The 16,753-nt window shown below is 41.5% G+C and overlaps 1 protein-coding gene across 1 annotated transcript in view; it reads left to right on the forward strand.

Annotated features, from left to right (window-relative positions):
* The window catches only part of sez6b (seizure related 6 homolog b), a 133,765-nt gene that overhangs the window by 76,988 nt on the left and 40,024 nt on the right, over positions 1-16,753 (forward strand). The gene's annotated exons all lie outside the window — the stretch shown is intronic.

The following is a 16,753-nucleotide window of genomic DNA, read 5'->3' on the forward strand; positions in this document are numbered from 1 at the left end:
TCCTGTACCCTGTGTCTAGTGACAGGGGAGGAATGGTGATAGTGAGTTATTCTGCTGAGCCATATTAGCTGTTAATCTCTTCCCAGAGCTAAACACCACCCTAATGTGGAATGGCCAATCCTTCACCCTGCTGGCGTTTATGGATTCCGGTGCCGATGAAAGCTTTAGAAATCAAAGTAACTGTGCAAATAGACAATGTCAAGGTCTCAGGAGTAACAGAGTGGCCACCACCCACCAACCTGAACCAGCTGCAGCAGTTTCTTGGGCTTGCTAATTTTTATAGACACTTCATACACAACTACAACCGGCTGGCAGCACCCTTCACCGCTCTCACCTCAGCCTTGTCCCCATCCTGCTGGACACACGAGGCAGAGCCAGGGAAGTGTAGCTTCACTGCATTCTTTTCTCGTAAGCACATAAATTCCTCTCAAGATTCATCCGTCCTTCCCTGTTTCCATGATTAAACTGGTCTGCTACAGTTCCCCGTCACCTCCAGCTGTAGCTCTGCCACCACCCTGAATGACAGATGTCCATCCTGCCCATAGTGTCTGATGTGTCCTGGATGTGCACTGCTGGCGGTATTCAGTGGTTTTGGAGGGACACAGGCCTGAATAGTGCTGCTTGGCACCCTGCAAACACATTCTGGATCCCTCTCTTACTCATTAGTTCCACACTGCACACCTGCACAAACTCGTAGAGGGGAGGGTACTGTTACATCCACCCCTAGAAGATCATCTGATCTGCAGTAACGTCCTGTCTCCCTTGGAGCCTCTCTCTTTTCCCTCCCTGTGTGTCTGTGTGCTGCATGATCTCCTGAATGGAAACAGGTATGCCAGAGTCAGAACAGAGCCTATCCACCTGCATCCTGTCACATCCAACCTGCTTGATCATTGTACCTGCTCAGTCAGTCTGTGTTTCCAACCTTTTTCTAGTAATCTCGTACGTGACTCTTCACCTGTGTTTGCACCTGGATACACAACCTCAGCCTCTTAACAATAGACTAACTAGGAGTGTGCATCATGTCTTAATAGGCAGTTACAAATGTCACTGTTTATTTTTGCATACAATCCGATTATTTTGTATGACATTTCTTTCTTTCTCTTATTGCATCTCATTGTCCTCCATTGCAGCTCTGACCAAAATATCAGGCCAATAAAATTATGACAAATCTCTCAGAGGGATGATTTATTTTCTTGTTCTCTTTAAATTTAAGTCATTAAATACAGGTTGAACGTATGTCTCCTGCTAATTTCATACCTCACACCCACAAGGTACAGATGGGTCTTATAATATTTCAACTCTATGCAGCTTTTTGCAGTCCAGAGCTGATTGTACAGTAAAACATCCCTCCACACAAACTCTGCATTTCGTAGCCCAAGCCCATGCCACACAGAAAGGTTATGACTTTGTGTGAAATTGAATTTCAACACTGAAGGATATTTCCCACCCACAGTTTCCTGTCCTGTACAAGCCTGTCACGCCCAATTATTCTCAATGAGCTCTGATGAGCGAGGCGTGAATGAATCCCCTCTGTCAGTTTCTTTATTGATGTCCAGGCACAGAGGAAGACGTATCTATTTTTCATCAGTCCATGTAAAATGCAAGACTGCTAATAGACCATTTGTCTCTGTTAGCAAAAGGAAATTTCATGGTGCTATAAATATAGAACGTCTGCAGGGCTGTCAGGTCGCAGGAGAGTAAACTGAAGGTGTACAACCTTATTTAAAAGACTGTGACTGGTAGCTGGGGTGATGTCTGTGAAAGGAATTTAAACTCTCTCTTTGTATTATGAGGAAATGTAAATGCTTTAAGATTATAGATACCATAAATATGTACCAGCACACAGCCGTAGAAACAGATTCCTTGACTATTTCTTGAAAAGGGAGTAAAAACAAAAATTCAGACTGTACTTATATTGCTGTAGGTATTCTATCCAACAAGACCATGGGTCTTGATTAAAGGGCCACTTCGGGACTTCATTAAAGCCTCACAAATAACACATTTTAAAACTATCAGAATGGTACAACTGAAGCTGCAAAGTGTGCAATATCCTGAATTTTAGTCCCTAGTTGAGGTCAAGCTTCAAAAGCACTGGATGCTACATTTCCCATAATGTAACTGAACAGCATCTTTGCCAGTCTTTGTCGTCATTGCCAGTATAAGTGCCAACAGCATTTAAGTGCAAGAACTATGCCAAAGTTATTTTTGGTTGTTTGTTTTGCTTTTTTCATAATGCATGAGATGGTCATCTCCACTGGATGGAGATGCTCAGTTCTCATGGAGATGGATCAGTTGACATGTAAGCACAGTTGCTGCTTCAATTTTATTCCTAGCACTTGTTGAACTTCTCATTTCTGTTGCCTTTAAATCAAATTAAACAGGAAAGTTAATTCATGATATTGGTAAAAGCAGTTTAAAACAGTTATATGACACAGCCAGCAGCAGCAGGACTCAGTGGTCTGTTAACTTCACAACAATATAGTAAAGCTTATACAACAATAAAGACCATAGTAACATACTATTATGAACCCATCTCTGCTCAGACAATAGCCTCTTACTTGAGATCAGTTCATAGATTTCACAGATGCTCTGGTGTCTGGGCAGGCAGCAATATCAGCAGTTGTCTTCTAACTACATCTAGCTACATCAGAAACTACGACGGATGGATGTGGACTGATGTGTGTCCAATCCGGCCTGTAGTTTTTGAATGTGTGCACAATTTCTCTGACGATACAGCCAGGTAATTTGTTGGGGCATTCCTGATAGGTTGACAACCAGCTCAGATAACTAGAAAATGTGGTGGTAAATCCAGTTGATTTGTGACTGAACTGAACCAATGTAGTCCCTTCAGTCAGAAGCCTATGTTGAAGGGTGTTGTCAATTGTTTGGATGTGACTTTTGGATCCGTCCAATCTCAATCATCTCCAATGAAGTGATAAGGACAATCAAACTTCAGGGACCATCGAAAGCCCTGCCAGTGAAGCTCCTGCTTGCTACAGCTGGTTGAGCACATGACGGATTTCAGTCAGGTGTTCCTTGAAGGTTCCACCATGCAGATGAAGTTCCTGTGGGCAGCGGTGTCACTTATTGCCTTGTGGAGGAAATGTTGTTTTGAACCCAAATTCAAGAGACAAAAGACAGTGGTTACAGGTATACAGGTGATTACCAGAAGAGAAAGCCACCCTCCACGTCCACAGTTGAGAAAAAGGTAAGATAGTCATTTGTGAGGCACCATTTGCTGGCCAGTTTTAACACCAGACAGGCGAGTTGTAGGTTGAGTTGTGCTGCCTGATAATTTACCACTTGTCAGGTGTCCCTTAGATCAACTCATAGACAGCCAACGGGATTTTGTACTGGTGTAAAAACGTTGGTGGGAATGTGAACTGTGTGGTGGACACAGTTATGAGAGTCAATTGAGAAGATGGACTGGAAATCAGTCAATAATTTCTATAGCAACGTCTCTGTGGTCATCAGAACATTCACTTTTGTAAGCTGTGGATCGATCTCAGATTGAAGTCAAGATCTCAACACTTCCTCTGATCGGGGACAGCTTCTGTTGCCCATTTGATAGCTGTCTTGACTCCTAGCCATGGTCCATGGGTTGACTGGAATAGCTTGGTGATTCACAGCCAATTTGGATCGTCCAAGTCTGCTGGGTTCTCTATGAGCAGGGTTTGGCTAAATGTGTCCATTTTGAGGTATAAGGCAGCATCAGGGCACTCTGTGGCAGGGGTGGGCAAACTTTTTGGCTCAGGGGCCACATTGACTTTAAAACTTTGACACAAACATAAACATAAAAAAGGCATTACAGTGTTATTACTCACATTACCTTTTAATGGGAACAGTGTTGTTGATCACCCGTTTCTGCCAGTGCATCAAAGTCCGGTGTCAGTTTTGTTGTGGCAATTCTCAGAACAGACCTGAGGTGTTCATCACTCAACTGGGATCAGTGGGGTGCTTTGTTGGTGTTCATCACACTATCTTGTGTGGATCTTGTGTGAAGGGCCATAAAACCAGCTAAAGTGACTTGTCAATTTTTTCAAAGTCAGAGAACCGACAGCAGAATTCTCCATGCAGGTCATCCAGTGATTTTCTGTATTTTTTCACATGTCCAGGGGCCTGTTTCAGTGTCGCCAGTGTGGGGAAATAAGCAAATGACTTGTTTGACATTTGCTTTGAGAATAAGGTGAGCTTGGTTTTGAAGGCTCTGACGTTTGTGTACATTTCATGCACAAACTGGTCTTTTCCTTGTAGCTTCATGTTCAGCTCGTTCATGTATGTCAGAATGTCCACAGCAAAAGCTAAATCGCAAAGCCAATCTGTGTCACTCAGCTCAGGAAAATCGTCAGCTTTCTCAAGTAGCTCCAAAAATGAGATAATCTCTTGTTTGAGCTTGATAAGCTTATTTTTTTCAAATTTGTTCTTGCTCTCAGGACACAAAATAGCGGCAGTCTCTACCATACACTCTTTGAGAAACTCCCCTTCGAAGAAAGGCTTCGTTGAATGCCAGTAAATAACTTGCCTTCGCGGCAGTTTGCCACGTAAAGGTGTTTTGCTGAGCCTGCAAACTAGCTGCCAACCGCTGTGCAGTAGCTGTCCTTTCTTGTGGTGACTGGTTGTTAGCGTAATTAGCATGCTTGGTGGAAAAGTGACGGCTGATGTTGTATTCCTTAAAAATAGCAACGGTTTCTTGACAAATAAGACATACAGCCTTTGACCGGACTTCAGTGAAAAAAGTAGTTAGCCCACCCCTGCTCTACGGCAAACACAATGCAGCAGTATCTACATGGCCGCCTGGAGTTCCCTCACGCCTGACCTCTGTTCTTTGCCTGGCAGCGTGGAGCTTGATAGCTGTTCTGCAGATGCTCCTGATGCTCTGCAGCTTGCATCTGGGTTTTGAAATGATAGAAAAGAACCATCTAACGGTTAGATGGTTCTGGTTGGTTAGATTCTGATCAAACATGTCAAGGACGTTCGCTGTGGCTTCCCAGACAGGTGACTGATGTAAGCCATTAGCCCCTGTAGTTTATCATCACCGGTGCCAGCAGTATAGCTATCAATGTTACCTCTAGCCTCTAATGAGAGGTGGAGGAGACCAGCGACCACGTCCTGCAGGACTTGGTCATCTGACTCTATGATGCTGCTATGATGCTGATGCAAATGCTTCGATCTGGGCTTGCAAGTTGAAATGTTAAATACCAATTACTCTGCAGCCTGTCTTATAAGAATGTTAATGAGGTGACTTAAGCACCTTTGATGAGTAATAGCTATTAATAGTGTGTGAGGGATCTCAAAAACAAATAGTATGCCAAATTGTTATTTAAACAATTAAAACATTTTTCCACTAGTACACACTGAAGCAACCACAGCTGGATATATGCTTGGCCGATCACATGAAAAATGTATTTCAAAAATCTATTTTCTGAAAAAACATCAAGATAATTCTGCATAAATATTGCAATAAAGCTGGTATTGGACTGCCTCCGAGGAGGTCCAGGATGTTGAAAATTGGTATGAGCAGGTTGAGTTCTTAGCAAATATCAGAGATAGTCATTCATGTCAACAAAATTATTACTGAAAAATAATTATTGATTACTGAGAACCAACCACGTATCAATATTTGAGGGCTATTTTATATTTAAAAGGTGAACAGTCAAGTGTTGAATCTGAGCAGTAAACATCACAAACAGCATATGCACATAATGTTGAAGTGCTGTACTAAGTGGACAACATACTGCTGACATTTCATGCAAATAAGTTTAATATTTTCTCTGTACATGTAGAAATTTGTAGAAATCGTAGGAAAGGAGGTCAAATAATATCCAAAGCATTTTTTTTGTAGCCATTAGATATTGAAATATCTTCTAATGGTACAGAGCAGGGATCACTACAAAACTTTGACCTTGATCACAGACAGACTTAGTGGTGTAGAGAAGAGATCAGCCGGTCACTAAAAGCATAAGGAATTTATTCATGGAAATTATCTGAAATTGTCCCTGGCTGGAGTCTTTATTTACCTCAGTTTTCCATCAATTTACCTTTATTTGGAACAGGCATAAGCCTGCCATCAAAATCAGACCTTTCTATCTAATTTTCCTTCTTTCATAATATTTTATATTTTAGTAAGTCATCTCTTATTTATTTCCTAGTAGTTATTTCTCTGTTCTGCCTCTGTTTTAATTCACTGTTGATGCCAACTCAACACTCACATTTTTTCTCTTGTCTTGGTAAATTCACCTTAATGTAAATTTCTAAACCACTAATCTCATCAGAGCAACGACAGGCTCTTGTCATATTCACCAGTTTGCTGCTTTAACTTTCTCTTTTAACAGAAAGACCAGGTCAGACAAACTCATCACGTCTTGCAGATATTTCAAAAACCATCTACTGGTTCAAAGGGCATAATCAAACTGTACAATTAAAATGTGTGTGTTTATTTTCATTTACAGCATCTTAACAGTGATTGCGAAAACAGCAAAGCAGAAGCCACTGGAATTAATTAGACAGTATGTCGAAGAAGAGAAACTGGGAACATTTGAATACCAGTATCCTTAACAGGAGATGGTATCCACACCAGCTTCCGTGGCAATCTGGTTGGTGGTGAAATATCTTGCTGTGGACCAAAATGTTGCACTGATAGAGTTACTGACATTGTCTTTTTCATGTCAGCAGGGTTCAACTAGAAACACACATACACACTGAATGTTGACACAAAAGACTCATGCCCATTAGCGGACTGGACAGTGCATAAGTGCAGATTTCAGAATGGCGGACTGCATTAAAATACATTAGCAGCTGGTGGTTCCCCTTACGAGACTCTTCATGGTCCCTGTTATTACAAACTCTACATCCTTTCATTGGCCTGTAGAGCAGCTGGCCATCAGAGGACAAGAGTTCCAGCTGCAACTGGGTGATTTAGCTCTGAGTGGGAGGTCCAGCGCTCCATACCATGTTAGGCTAATTGAAAGAGAAACGGCAGGGTGATCTTGCTATAACAACATGTCCACGTCCTGCAGCCACAAGCTCCCACTGAGCTGAAAGGCTGCTGCAATAAAACATAAATAAAATGGATTGTAGGGGTGGAGGGTGGGTGTGGGGGTTGTACTGCATATGTTTGAAGCCCCCGTCTTTGGCTCATTGACTCTCAGGGAGTGGGGGAATAAAAAAGAAGCTGCATCGTTTTCTGCAGCATAGATTAGACTACAGTTTGCCAGCAATTTGTTTCTTCACTCAGTCTTTGCTTTTTGACTCATCCTGCATCATCTGTGATCCTCTTCTTTATGAATGATCTCTATGTGGGTGTTTCTGTGCCTTTATCCTCTCTTTCCTGCTGGCTATTTATCATAGTTGATGGCCTCTGGAGGATGGAGAGGAGAGGAGAGCAGCCCCATTAGATTCTCCTCAGAGCAGTTTCTGCAGGTCTTCTCCATCTTTTTCTTTGTTTTTCTCTGTCAAGACTCAGACTGCTCTCCCAGTAGATCACAGTGAAATTACGACAATGCAGAGAATGTCTGGAATATAGATTAAACAGGATTTGAGGAGTGGATATGTTTTTATTTAAAATCCCCTTGGATTTAATGAACGCTCCAAATTATTAGTATGATTCTTTTGATGTCAGAGCACAGAAAGTATTCCCCAGTCATGATTTTACAGTAGACCAACATGCCTCACCCCACTGCAAAAAGCTGCTGGTTTACTTAAAGGAATGTCATTCTCGCTGCAGTTACATCCTGGATCGCTACTTTCATTTCATGCAAACAATGATCATTGTTTTGCCTTTACAACAAATTCACAGTTTTGGTTCATTCTAGCTGCTCTCATCTGCATCATTTTTGGTCACAGCAAGAAGCTGTTTTCAGTGAGCAAGCTCTAGAAACCCACTGTACACTACCTGCCCAGCACCAATGGCACTGTTAGCTTGTACTGTAAGTGACAAGCTACAAGAAAAAGAAGGCGGAAGGCTCGCGCTGTGCTGCATCTGCTGGATGTGCAAATAGGCAACTGTAACAAGTTTACCAAATTAAATTTAGAAAGTTGTATGTTTTTGTGTTCACAGCTTATTTATGCTGACACCAAGACAACTTTGAAAAAATCTAAATGAACGTGCTCAATAAACTTCAAAGTAATCTTCTTAGAGGATTTCGTGTGTCTCATGTACCATGGGGGAATTTGGATTGACAGCAATGCAGAAGGAAAGGTCATAGGTTCACCAAAATGATAGATCATCCTCTGGGAAGCTGACTACCCACAGCAAATTTCAAATCAATCTGGTCAGTATGTATAGATACACTTGCTTCAGGCTCAAGTGTTGAACTTGACAGAATGGTGTTTAGATCTGGATGTTATGCAAATACTAAGTCAGCTTGCTTTAAATTTGAGTATCTGGGTAAAAGAATGTGTGGAGAATGTCATATTAGTCTGCCATTTGTCTCTGTGAGTAAGTTACCTTTTCAAACAATCATTGCACATGTACCGTAAATGAGGCATGATACACTCAGAAATAGCCTGCTGTCTTTTGCCCACAAACTCTGTGGCACAGAGATTCCAGCTAACTGAGTGAATTCCAGACACACAGCTACAAAATGCATTAATCTCTGCAAAGTTTGTCAGCTCCTCACAGTAATCCAAGGCCGTGGTCAGCAGAAATAAATGCTCTGAGGGAGCAAATGAGATTAGAGATGAAGTTTGACCTGAGTGCAGTTATTCCATATCAAAGCCTTTCACAATGCGACTGTGAAATAAATAAATTCAATTTACATCCACTAGCTACATGGGGACCATTAAACATATCAAATTATTGGTCCCCCCCTGTGATCCACACTGGCCACAAGGCCTGATTAGATACACTGGAGGCCAACGTTTTCTCACAGCGGTTATAGAAAGCTGGCCTATGGCCAGTCTAGGGCCCATGTGTTGGTTTAGCAGCTCAGGAGCAGCAGAGGAAATCGTAACACATCCTACTGAAGTGCAAGCACTGATAAGTCCACTAAGACTTTGCAGTTTTAGCAGTACTAGGGTTGCATGTAAAAAGATAGGTTTACTCTCATGAAATATAAAATGGACCAGACGTGTTTAGTTCAGTAAATTACACATGGGTGTAACAATGCTAGGCATTATTCAAAATAAGGTTTTAAAATGATTCTGTTCACATTATAGTCATTCATTCAACCTTTATTTAATCAGGTCCCACTGAGATCAATATCTCATTTTCAAGAGGGACACATAGAGTACATAGATGCATCAACAAACTTGAAACAAATAATATAAAATGTAGAATATTAATTTCTGAATGATTAAAATAGTATCACACATTGACTATCATAGATTCAATCATAAAATAATAATAACAACATAAAAAGAACACAATAAAAAATAATAATAATGGAGAGAGAGGGTCAACCTACTCTTTGATACAGAATGCAGTGGTGAGTGTTGTAGGTATCATCTTTTGAATCTTAGGGCTGAATGGTAGGCAGCATTTAGTGGCATAAGAGTTGATCTTGCTGCATGCCTGTAGATCACCATTATCTAGCACAGAGAGAAAGACTGCTTCTACAGTCCTACAAGACAAGGGGAAACAGGACTTGTTTCTGTACCAAAAACCAAGGTTTGCTTTTCATTTTGTAATTTGTGCATCCATATGCGGTTTAAAGGTAAATTAACATGGAACTCCACTCCACTATCTCAGTGTACAGATTTGGAAGATACTATAGTCAATGTCTTTGGCTCTTGAGAACAGCATATATCTTGTTTTAATGGTGTTTAATACAAATTTAAGACCCATAAGTGCATCTTGTAGAACATTAAAAGAAAGCTGCAGGTTTTCAGTAGCAGTTTTGAAAGAAAATGGGTATTTAAGTCTGTACATATTTCACTTTCATCTGTCAGTTTGACAGTTTTGGAGTGGACATGAGTGAAATTGACCCAGGGCTGGAGATGTGAGAAAAGTATTAATTAGATTTAGCTTTTCATATTAAATATTTCATATAAAAGATGCATTTATTTCTTAGTTGTCCAAGGTAAGCCAGTGGGAGGGGTCCCCAGAAAGTCAAGCTAGAACCCAAACTTTATTAAACTGAATTTCACATTCATTCAAATTCATTCAAAAGTTCCTCTTGAGAACAAATCCAGTTTTGGATTTGGGCAATCGGGTATTTGTAATACATAGTGTTGGTCATTTATATCTAATGGAAGTACACCACGAAGGAATACTTAAGAGGATGACTTGTAAATATAATGTCAATCAGGGCTGATTTAATAGGATCTGAGGTATATGATCAGATGAGTCAAATATCACACATATGTTAGATTAAGCATGATAAGAGGTAAACTGATGTTTAAACTGTAGGCCACTCTCAGTCGTGGTATGTGAGATGACACTGGACAGGCCAGCAAGGGGGAGTCCTGATGTGGAAATGTATATTTACGGGACCGTTCAGATGTGAATCCCCAACAGAGGTGGACCTATATGGGTGAGAGTGGAGGAATACATTCCTCAGTAAGACAATGTACAGAGCATAGCCTTATTTGTGAGTTAGGTAAGTAGGACAAACCATTATGCTATATATTGTATTTTCTTTAGGATAACGGCAGAGTTTTTCTGATCTGACCCTGAAACTCTCTCAGATGGCCAGCATCTGATCTGATACTGCTTGTTATTAAAGTTCTCTTCAACTCAAGCTTGTATCAGCGGAGTCCTTTTTATATCATCATCACACTACTGCAAAGCAGGACCTGGCTGATAAACATCAGGTCCTCAAAATTTGGGTGAGTAGGTTCAGAGATCACTTGAGTAAGTCCAAGATCAGCATAGGTAAACTTTGGACTGTCCTAGTCTGTGGACATCCAATTTAAGTTAAGTTCATGAAAGGGTTTAAATTCTCAAAAATATCAGCAATCGCCTCTAAGGGAGGGGAATGTGGGTGACATTTGCCAACAATCGTGAACACAGTATTTTGACCTAGTTCTATATTCACTATCAATAACTTGTATAGTTTGGGGATCGACACGTTTACTAACATGGATGCTTTAATGGTATTTCTGACAGATAGCCACACCTCCACCCTCAGTAAACCTGTTACATCTAAATAAGTTGCAGTCATTTAAATTAACATCATTATCCCCAAACATGTTTCTGAAAGGACTACAATGTCAGGATTGTAGTTAAACATACAAATCACACAAATCATGTTTTTCATGATGCTACGAATGTTGATATGCATTAGTCCAAGTCCCTGTCTCTTCTTGAAATCTGCTCCAAGTTCCGGGAAGCATGTGAATTTGTTTTGGTCGTCTTTGTTATAATTTATAGTCGGTCTATGATTTGTGAATACATCCTTGGGGATGGGATTATTGACACAAACACCAGATGGTCTGTGTGTATTACTCTGAGTACGATACACAATGTCAGAGGATGTAATAACGGGATATTTGCAAACTGTATATTTTTCTTGCAATTGCCATCCTGACAGGGATGTGGAAACTGACAGGTGGTCCAAGTAGAAAATGTAAAATTGTGCAGGGGGTAACTATTTTGGTCTGGATTGGAACCGTGGAAAGATAATTTTTGATGGACAGGTCAGCACTGGGCTGACCACAATGACGTGATTGGCAGCAGGTGGGCATGGGAGCAAGGGGAGGATGGAGGTTGTATGCCAGACTTTCAGAAAGTGTGCAGGCACCAGCTTTGTGTAAATGGAGACCATCAGCACCGAAAAGATGCCATCAGCTCCAAAAGAGGTTGAAATGATCAACAAAGTGCATGCTGTCTGTGTCGCAGGCAGAAGACCACCGTCTATTTAGGTTAAGTGTCCCAGTGGCCATAAGTGGGGGTTGGTCCGGACACTAAAACTTTGATGGAAGAGATCACTGCTCTGCGGCCAGTGGAGGAAACCTTTGACCCAGGATGACGTATCGGTTCACCAGCTGCATGTCATGTGTTACGGGAACACGAGATGAGGAAAGGGAAAGCTTCCCCTTCTTTCTGCAGCCAGCGACCATCTCCCAGTGCTCTGTGTGTGATGGAGTGGAGCAGCTTTTGGTTTAGTCCTGAACCGAAGCTAGTGGTTCTCAGAGGTGAAAATCGTAGCAGCAGCAGGGGCATCAATGGGCTTAGAGCTGAGAGCCATAGACTGTGCAGAGTACTGAGAGACGGAGTAACAAATAGTTGCTAATAACATACAATATGTGCAGCATATTGTTAGCCCTATCCTCCATGCATCTATCCACCCATTTTGTTCTGCTTATTTGAGCCCAGTTTGCAGGGGCAGCAGGCTTAGCATTGTAGACCTTTTCCAGCATGACATAGCGGGAAAGCCGGTTTGATCTGAGCATAGAACCAAGGAAAGTGGGTTGGGTCTGGAGAAAGGCTGCAAGCTTTAGACCCATGACAGAGAGACTGCTGATGCTTTCAGTTTTAAAAAGACCAATGCACTGAGCGGAAACTTTCAGGGAGAGGTCTTGAGAAGAGAGCCTGGGACCAGGTGGAAGACCAAATAAGGCCAGGTCAAGCCCTCTTCCAAGTCCTCCAGCTGTGGCATAGGTGATCTTGGACAGAGGGAACTGCAACCTCTACCTCATGAGAAGGAAACAATGGTTGTTAATCGAGTGTGCACCAAAAAGGTGACATACTCACAGAAGGGTTCACAATTTTCAACCGAGGGAAGCAGGGTGCTCCAGGAGGGTGGTCTCCATCTCCTAGCGTGTCAGCTTGGTCTGGCCATTGGACTGGATGATATCCAGAAGAGAGACTGATGTTGATATCAAGGGCTGAGCAAAAAGACATCCATACCTGGGATGTGAACTGGGGTCCTCTGGGGAGAGAGAAAAACAACTGCCTTTGAAAATCTATCAATGATAGTGACAATGGCTGTATTTGTTACTGTATGATATTATTAACTGCTAATGCAGACTGCAAACACAGACAAAGAGTACTGAAATGGTAAAGGGATTCATTGTCACTAAAGTTTGAATAATGTTCACTGGGAGATGATCCAAGGTGAACTCCAGCACAGAGGAACGTGGCAACGTGACCGAGACTTGTTACCATGCTAGTAATTCCGATAATCTGGTGAAGACTGGTGAGGAGATCTGGATTTTTATGCAGTGTGGATTGGCTGCAGCATTAATGACTGACCTGGGAGGAGAGACGATCAGGAGAGGAACAAGGCACAAATACAGAAGAAGTACTAGATGGCCTGTTCGTACCTTTCCTCTCCCTCGCTCACAGAGGTGGTCATCACCCTGGATTGCAAGAGAGATTAACTCATCCAGGCTGCTGGGCTCATCTCTATACACCAATTCATCTGTGATGGTTTTGGACAAAAGTGTTCAGGAAAACCCCCTGAAGTGCATCCTCAGTCCAAAACTCAACCACTATTTCAGTGATGCTCCAGGAGCCTTGATGGGGGGACAGTATTCTCCTGGAGGCGTCCTTGGTCCAAAAATCTTCCTCACCTCAACAGTGAACAGGGAAAAGGAAAAACAAAGAGCCGACTGCTTGCTCCCACACTGCCGAGGCCCAGACAAGCACCTCGCAGGGGCTAGATTGTACTGTTAAGGTCGAGCTAGTGAGCCCAAGTACAAGACAAGGAGAGCTGTTCACAGTTTGGCATGTTACTAATATGATCAGTTCTGCATGGACATTTCCCTCACTCACAAACTAATTTGAACACACCACATCATCCAAAATTCAGAGTTAGTCAAACTGTAACCAAGGCAGTAAGAGCTTTTTTTTTTACATCGCTTTTGTCCTAAACACCAAATTGAATGTATTATTTACTGACAGTGAATACCTGACACCTGCAGGCCACCCACAGTGCAAAGTTTTTTTTTATGACTTTGCTGAACTGCTGTCTGTTATCTGCATCAACACCCAGTGGACTATGCACTATAGACTGACTCCTCATGCATCGGAGACCACAAACAACAAGGGGCGCACTCTGGAATTATTCATCTCTAAGGGTCCTAACGTTTTTATGGTTGTTGTGATGGCCAATACTCTTTCTGATCATTCCTGTGTTTTCTTCGAGGTGAATATCTCAGTGTACACAAATGATCAGAGTTAATCACCAAATCACTGAAAATACCAGTGAACTATGTGTCAGTGGTCCCTGAATTGTCCCGAAATGAGCCACTAAATCATGCAAGGCACTTCCCTCGTCCGTCTCTAGCAAAATTAAAAAAATAAGACAGGCTGTCAGTTCCTCCAAAACATCCACTTAAACCCAAATCAATGATCATAACAAAAGTTGATCCTATCAACCAAAACCAACATTGCAGCCTATGAGATGTTGACATAGTGTGTGTTATGACAAAGGGACACAAATCACATTAATATTGGCTCTTAATATAACTGCAAGCCTGGCTATGCAGTTTAGATATCATGTAATCGGTTTATGATGTTCAGTTATCTGATCTCATACAATCCACAAAATCTATCAAATTATCTTTATATATTTATATCTTTATTTTGAATAATAGCAAAAAATATGGGGTGCCAATGGGCCATGTGATCCAGCAGATTTAGGGTGAATACTACACTGTGTGTCATACGATAGGGTACAAGCGGACTGAGAAAAAATAAAAGCAGTGCTTATCAATAGCCTTTCATTAAAACCAAAACATGATAAATGGCCATAAGGCCTAAGAAGACATGACAAAGTGATGCAGCATATAGCAGCCATTTTACAGTTCCAAGGCTATTTGTCATCTGTGAAAGCCCCCCTGTTAGTGCCAGTCTTATGTTGCCACAATGCTGCCATGATGGCTCTTTTATCTCTTTCTAGTCTCTAGTGAGCCTGTGAGTTTCATCGTTTTCGGTTGGCCTGGATATTAATAGCTACAGCTGACCATGATAATGACTAGCTCAGGGAATGATAGGACACAGCTTCAGCAGCTGCTGCTATGGCAGCACTATTCTGGGATGTTGTTCTAATGAGAAATACTATAAAGACCAACACTGTTGTTCTTATCTCTATTTCTGTGAGACACCATAGAGCTGGAAGACATCCCTCAGCATGAGCAGAGCGTTGGAAGCGGCCGAGGTCGTAGGTTGTCATTTATTGGCCTATTTAATCTCCCTACATATTTCCTCGCCTGAGGCACAGCACTGTCCCCAACAGACAGGATCAATAGCACCACTACTGCCAAGCCGTCCGATGGCTAACAATAAAACTAGGACAATTACAGTGAGATGGATCAGTGTCTTTAGCAGAAACAGATTATTAATATGTTTGGCTGAATGTCAGGAGGCTGAGAGAAGACAAATCAGTGGCGATAACAAAGCCAGTTAGTTAACTGGTCACCTGAGAGCCAGCCTGGACACGTTCCCCACATACTGGCAGTGATGGGACAAGTCTTTGTGCAAGTGTGTGTGTTTGAGCGGAAATGCTAGCTTACCGATCCAGCAGGAAGTAGCCACAGAGGAACACTGGTGCACGAAATGTCACTGTGGTGTTTCTGTGTATTTACCACGGGCCATTTGTTGTTTTATTTACCTCTGTTTAAGCAGACAGAGTAATTCATTTGACAGTTACGGTTGGGAAAGACAGGGCCTATGGGGTTTCAGTCACATTTACAAAAATAAGGTGATACAATGATGCAGTTTGTGGTAAATATTTGAACATAGCTAAAGAATCTTTTCTTGTGAGCAAACTGTAAAACAACCTGAACAAGGGGATGTGGCTGCCAAAACTCATTTGTATTTAGTTACCATATATACCGTGGTTTATTAGAGACTCTTACTTACTGAGAGCCTCAATCTCTAATTTTACCATTTTTAAAGGATAGTCTATATATATATATATATATATATATACACACACACACATATATATATAGTAAGAATCCCGTCTTCTGCTTCTGTCTTAATTGACTATTGACTCAACTCTTCATCTCTTAAATTTAGTATAATGCACATTTCCACAGCACTATTTCCATCAGTACAAGAATAGAATCATACGCAGCACTCTGCGACTCTGCTTCAATCTTTTTAAAGGCCCTAAAAATATTTTCTCAATCAGGGTCCAACTATGTTTGTTATAGTCAATGTTGTGGAAGAATATTAAAGAATCCCCAAAGAGGGGGTTTAAGAAAAATACTGTTCTTATTCACATAGTGATTTTTTTCAAACACTGTTAAGCTTCCCTCAGTGGAACACTTGTGCACATGTGCAGATATTTCACATTGAGAGGCTTTGAGTGGTTCAAAGGGCGTAATCCCTTCCTTTCCAGGTAGGCTTTTAATGTAAACCATGTACAGGAAGTGTTGAACTGCACTGACAGTAACTCAACACCCAAGTTTGGAGTAGTGGTTACAAAGGAACGTGTTATTTTAATTCCACTAGACACACTGCAGCGAAACACAGTTGACATATACATGCGGCATTATGTATGTCTTCTTCTACCAAATCCTACTGTCCAACCAAGAAAATACAAGGTATTACAGACAGTACAGCTACTCGTTGCTGCCCTCTGGTTGGCAGAAGAATTAATAGCTTCCATCATTTCAGTGGCAGTTGGTACAATGACAGGAAGAACTTGTCAGTTGTCTTGTCCCACACTTTGCCACAGTAACACTAAAATAATATAACTATGTGTGCATTAATATGAAAACTGTAGTCCACTTTCTCATTTGGAGTTTCGGTGAATCTCTAAAAATGTGCTAGTAGTGTACTCCCAATTACCAGCCAATGAAATCTGGATGAGTCAGTCCGCTAGATTATCAAATAACTCAGAAAACTTTTTTTTTTAAA

The sequence above is a fragment of the Chelmon rostratus genome, chromosome 7, assembly GCF_017976325.1.
Source record: "Chelmon rostratus isolate fCheRos1 chromosome 7, fCheRos1.pri, whole genome shotgun sequence".
Taxonomy (NCBI): domain Eukaryota; kingdom Metazoa; phylum Chordata; class Actinopteri; order Chaetodontiformes; family Chaetodontidae; genus Chelmon; species Chelmon rostratus.